General features: G+C 44.5%; 1 protein-coding gene across 5 annotated transcripts in view; it reads right to left on the reverse strand.

Annotated features, from left to right (window-relative positions):
• ROBO1 (roundabout guidance receptor 1) overlaps positions 1-5,730 on the reverse strand; it is a 685,371-nt gene extending 679,641 nt beyond the window's left edge. For all 5 annotated transcript variants that reach the window (XM_071755931.1, XM_071755956.1, XM_071755941.1 and 2 more), the window contains exon 1: positions 5,297-5,730. The gene's annotated coding sequence lies outside the window, so the exon portion shown is untranslated. The remainder of the gene's footprint in view (positions 1-5,296) is intronic.
• Between the last annotated feature and the right edge of the window lie 270 nt (positions 5,731-6,000).

The following is a 6,000-nucleotide window of genomic DNA, read 5'->3' on the forward strand; positions in this document are numbered from 1 at the left end:
AACAAGAGCTCTGAAAGCAAAATCCAAAGCATACAACAGAATTTATGCAGAACCATTTCCTCTAAATTGAAGAAAGTAAAACTAAGAAGCCACATTCTAATTGCAACCATCTAAGGTGTTTTTTTGTTTGTTCAACTTAATATTTCTCCAGAGAGGTGGGGATGATGCAGAAGCTTCTCAACTAGGGAAGTTCGATTAAATCCGCAACAATACAGAAACGAGATGGAAGGGCTTTTGAACTCATTGCTTGTTTGGAAGGGAACCTTATTCTCCGAGCAAGATGAAAATCCAGGCAGCATAAACTACATTACAAACCATGGCAGCTACTACTTTACTTGAAAAGACTAACAAGAAAAAGAAGGAATGAGCTATTACTGAGGAATTGCTTCATGCAGAAGCAAGGGACCTCAGTTCCGGCTTTAGAACTTTTTCCATTGTTCAAGGAATCTTCAAAGATGGGCAAATGCCATCTTGTATCCCTATTTTTTCAGGTTGCAAGGAGAAAGGGACAACACTTGGAGCCAAAAGAGTATGTAACCACGGCCCAGGAACTGGAGGACTTGGCTGAAGAGAAGGTTTTCTGGGTTCTGGATGCTATTTCTTAGACCAGTTTTGAACATTATAACCACCTGGTATTTGCCTGAAGCCAGTTTTATTACTGAGAAGTCTGACCAGAATTACCAATATCTCCCCCAGGCTGGGGACAACCACTAGGCTACCAAGACACACTGCTGTTTCTTGTACACTCATTTTCTCTTTTTTGTGACACTCATTTTGTTTGTGTAAGGATCAACTTACATGGGCTCTGAGAAGCAAGAGGCGAGCTCAGTAGGAAGACAGAACAATTGCATTCACTACTGACAGAGGAGAAAGCTAAAAGACATCTGAGAACACAACTTTACCATATGAAAATGTGAGAGATTCTCATGACTTGGAAGACTTGGAGCACAGAACAGACCTGGAAATGGCTAAGAAAGACAGATGATACAGGATTGGAAACATAAAAAATGTCCTTAAGGAAGTTACACAGAGATGACCACAGAACATTGGAGAATGGTACACACTGGACCTGAAGACAGACAAGGACAGACGAATGATTAGAAATGTCTGGAGGAGAGAGTTAATTGAGGCAAAGGATTGATGTGTTTGGCAGAATATAAATGGATGGTGGTGAGAAAGAACTGATGGGACTGATGATTAGAAGACGGACAGGGAATGAAAGATTTATGGACTGAGCAGTTTAGACAAAGAATACTACAAGTGAAACACAGGATATCTGTTAAGTCTCTTGTAGATTGGAGGAAGTATTTCTTTGCATCACCCTGTGTGCTGGGTAAGAATTACCTGAATCTTCTGAAACCTTATGGTGTTGCTGCATGTTTAATTTAAATGCCTGAGACAGTCTATACTTGCCTTAGATTTCTTTCAAGGGTAACAAGGATATTCTGTTTCTGTCCTTTCTACATTGTTTATTTTTAAGTCTACTGTATTGCAATTAAAGAGGAAGACACAAAGTGTTTTTCTTCAAATATCTACTGTGTGATGCATCACCATGATGGGCCTCAAAATTTGACACCATCTAAGCTTTTCTTAAAGAGGCCTACAACACTGGTAAATGAGTGCAAATCCACCCAAGTTGTTTGAGTTACAATATTATGGAACACAGAAAGAGCTGGAAAACACATTAGACCTCATTAGTTAGGGAGAACACATTTCTCCCTAAACCTAGAACCAAGTGCTTAACATGTAATTCCACAGGGCTTGACTAATACTTGTACAAAATAAATGTTCACAAATGATTTTACCAAGAAACTGCAGTCTTGATCTGCAAATATTCTAGTATTTTCCTCAAAAGAAAAGATAAAAATATTTAAAGTTCCCGAAGTTGTATGTTTAAGAAAGGTGAAGCTAGGAAAGTAATGGGGATATACAGGAACATTAGTAGAAAAAAGACATACACTACATTTTTTACAAAAAGGGATGATCTGCATTTCTGTTTGCATTTTAAGCCCCACAATAAGTTAACCAGAGAAGATACACAGGTGGACAAAATATAATTTAAGTCCATATAACTCAATTCTTCATCTCTTTCCTTCACAAACACAAGTTTGTAGCCCCCAGTGGATTAACACATTGCACATACATCTTGTTACCTGCTACCTGGGATTCCAGGTCTGTCTCTAAGCAAAGGAGCATAAAACTGCAGATGATGCTGATGACAGAGAAAACATTTTATAGAGCAAGTGCAAATTTTGGACAAGCAAAATCATGGTTCCTGAAATAATTTTGACTTTTTGACGTAGGGACTCTTAGGATTCCCCCACCCCCAGAAAGATGACAACTCATGGAACTAGTCTCATGTGAAAAGTCAAGAGAATTTAAATCCCTTGCTTCTTCCTACCCCATTCCCCCATTTTTATTTTTTATTTATTATACACTTACCTGTTGAACTAAACAAGTCTGCTAAATTTATACCTAGCCATATGTCACAATAAAAAAGACAGGCAAACTCAGTATAAGGAGAAAGACTACACTTCTCTAAATTCTACTTAATACTTTACTATTTGAGCAAAGTATATTGTATTTGTTTATCTGTATTCACTGAGATTTCCTACAGTGTCCTCAGGAAAAAGCTGGGTCTCCTGTGTCTAACACACTTGCCTCTATCACTTAGGCTGATGTTCAGATATGCACTTAGATCTTGAAAAGTTACTTGAAGAAAATTCACATGGACATTACTTATACAAAGTGTTACATTGCTCATTGTAGTCCAAATCCAGTTATGGCAAAAGACAATATGAAAAGTCCACAAAGTTAAAAAAAAAAATAAAAAAAATAGTGAGATAAAACACATAAATAGATGAAATATCAGCAATAGAACAAAGCAACAGAAATCAAATACCCTTTCCACTTGTTAAGAATTTAGTTCCCTTTAAACACCTATTGTTTAGTAATCTGTTTATATCCTAGTGAAGACATCTGCAGACAATTAATCACAAAACTCGTAGTCATCCTCATTTCTCCAATATTCAGTGGTTAATATCCCTAGCAAAGCAAAAGGTAAGGCTCAAAATTTCCTCTCACTGACTAAGAAGTCCCACCAGCCAAGCTGTTTCAGATTGTCACAATGGCATCCTTTGTTTTTAGGAGAATTCTTATGGAAATCAGTGCAGCTTCTAGGCAAGTGTCAGTCATGGCACTAAAAATGCTTGCAGGAATCTCTTATTGTAGGGGGCTGGCACACAATTGCTATAAAATTTGCAGTGTTTGCTGAAAGACTGAAAAGCAATGAACTAATCTGAGCACCACTAGAATAATTTTATTAGCTTTCTGCCTTCTTTACTTGTCCTCCCCAAAAACAAACTAGGTATCTTTCCATACTCTTATAGCCACTGTAACATCCCTGGAATTTACAGCAATGTAAGATTTAAATAGCAAAGATGCATACAGACAAACATAAAATTAATGAAGAAAGGAAGATTAAAAAAAAAAAAAAAGGTCAAACATTATGTTTAGAAATTAGCCTTATTACTCCATAATATGACAGGACATTCTTAACCTATTTTGTCTACCAACTGCATCCAACATAGGCTTCTTTTTCTGTTAATGAAGATTCTGAACATCAGTTTAATAAGAAGCCATATCAAATACCAGTTAATTCTTGCCTATCAGTTGAACCTTAACAAGTATCTATGACACAATGATCTAGGACTGAAGAACTATCCCTTCTATCCACACATCTGTGGACCGGTTATGTTACAAAACATGTCTTTCCCCCCCCAAAAAAATGCCTCTGAAGTTCTTCACTGTACTCAGAATAATCAGCAACTTTAAAGATATATGCAAGTGAAATTACAATGAAAAACATCTTTAGCCCATTTAAATCCATTTTTGAGTCACCAGTCATCAATTATCCTTAACACATCCCAGTGAACACGAAGAATAACAACACTTAAAAAAAAAAACAAAACGAAATGGATACTGATATTGTTAAAGATCAACTTAACTGCCTCCTAATTTTTACATATGTCAGTGTTACGAATTTCTCCCTCCCTATTCCTTTATTTTTAAAAATATTTTAATAGCTTCACATTCAGGTGCGGAAACACTCCTTCTGCCTGCCCTGCACAGGCAGAGCCGCTCGTGGTTCACCCTCCCGTCTGCCCAAAACGCGGAGGGGAGGAGGTATCAGCGAGGCGGCGGCGCGGTGCTTCCCGCCCCACCGCCCTCAGCGCCGCCCCCGGCGCACCGCGGAAGCGCACGGTGCGCGGCGCTCTGTATCCCGCGCCGGCCGCTTCGGGCCGCGGCACCGGGGGCGCTGCCCTGCGGGGCGGGGGCTTTGCGGGTTTGCGGCACTGCAGCAGCAGGAGCAGCTGCTGCAGCGGAGCCGAAGACCTCCCTCCTCCTCCACCCCCGCCGCGGGCCCTCCATTGTGCGGGAGGCAGCCGCACACTCGCAGACTGCCGCCCCTCAAACCCCCCCGACCCCTCCACCCTCCTCTGAGAGCCGCAGCGCCCCTGCGGAGGAGGGCTCCCCCCCACGAAGCCAAGTACTGGCTGGTGCGGTATCGCGGCACCCCTCAAGTGCTGCTGCTTTCCTTTTCTAAAGATATTCACACACCTATATGTACATATTCCCCCCCTCCCCGCCCCCCCGTTGAATTTCGGTCTCTGGCCGTCCGCGCTACGGGGGCTCGGCCGCCGGCGGAGACGGGGGCTCCCCCCCCTCAGGGCTGCTCCCCGGCAGCGGCATCCCCACGAGAAGGGAAAAAGGTTCTTGCAAGCGCGGCGAAAACAAAGCCGGCGCTCCTGGTCCCATCCGCCCGGCTGTGGCCGGGGCAGGCGGACTGCAGTGGCCGCCCCGCCAGAAGTTGCGGCGCGGATTTTCACCTCCGCGGCCGCGGCGGCAGGCCAGCCCGAAAGGCACCCTGAGACAGCCCTGGGGGCCGGCGGGCACAGCGGGGGATGCCGGTCTGCCCGGCTGTAAAACTTCTTTGTTGATAACGACCGAAGCGAAGGGGCGACAATCGAGCGGGAGGGACGCCGTCCCGCGGAAGCCCCAGCAACTTTCCAGACAATAAACACGCCTCCGGTACCTGCAAAGAAACTTGTTGTCCCGCTGCCCCAGCTTACCCAGCGCACTAGCTACTTTCGCACCCCTGTGACGTCTCCCGGTGCCTGCGGGAAACTGTTGCCTCGCCCGCAGCCAGTGCCCCCGGGCGGGGAGCGGCCACCCCCTCCCTGCGGCTGCCGGAGAGACCCCTGCACCGCTCGCTGTGGTAGTTTGGGGGACTTACCTTGCGAGATGAGGAAGCTCTCAGCAAACTAGCAGTTCCATCGTTCGGTCCTTTGCAACTTTCCTTGGATAGAGCGAGGATATATATGTGTAAATTTATACGTAGAAAGAGAGGGAGCGCGCTTAAGACGACAAGCGGTTCGGGAGACTTTTGAATGAAAGGGGGATGGAACCGGATTTCTTCTCAGTATCAGGACCCCGGAAAATCAAATCCTTCTTCAGAAGGGAATTCTTTCAGACCCGTTATCTGAATTACTATTAATGCGCAGAGCAGGAGGCATTGCATACAAATAGATCCAAGTAGCAGCGTCTATTGGTGGCTGCGGAGGGCCCCCGGGTCCTACTGCTCCGGCGCCGGGAAACTACAAAGCCGAGCAGCAGCGAGCGGCTCCGGAGAGGGCACGGTCTGGGGGAAGGAGAGGCGGGGGCTGCAGTGGCCAAGTCCCGTTTAATTGATTCGTTACCTCGGGTATTGTAATACATGTTGCAATGTTTAAGCGGGAGAAATCCACATTATAAACGGATGTCATGCAATCTCCCCTTTCATAGCTGCTCTTACAAAGCTATTGTGCGGTCTGGTGTGAGAAATGTGTCTGATTTTTAAAAACAGGGGTTTAGTTGTCCGCAGCTTTTTTTCTTCCCCCAACCCCACCCCCCACACTGTCACAATTATCTGTCACGTTCCCTAATAATTATGTAGTTATT

The sequence above is a fragment of the Heliangelus exortis genome, chromosome 1, assembly GCF_036169615.1.
Source record: "Heliangelus exortis chromosome 1, bHelExo1.hap1, whole genome shotgun sequence".
Classification (NCBI taxonomy): domain Eukaryota; kingdom Metazoa; phylum Chordata; class Aves; order Apodiformes; family Trochilidae; genus Heliangelus; species Heliangelus exortis.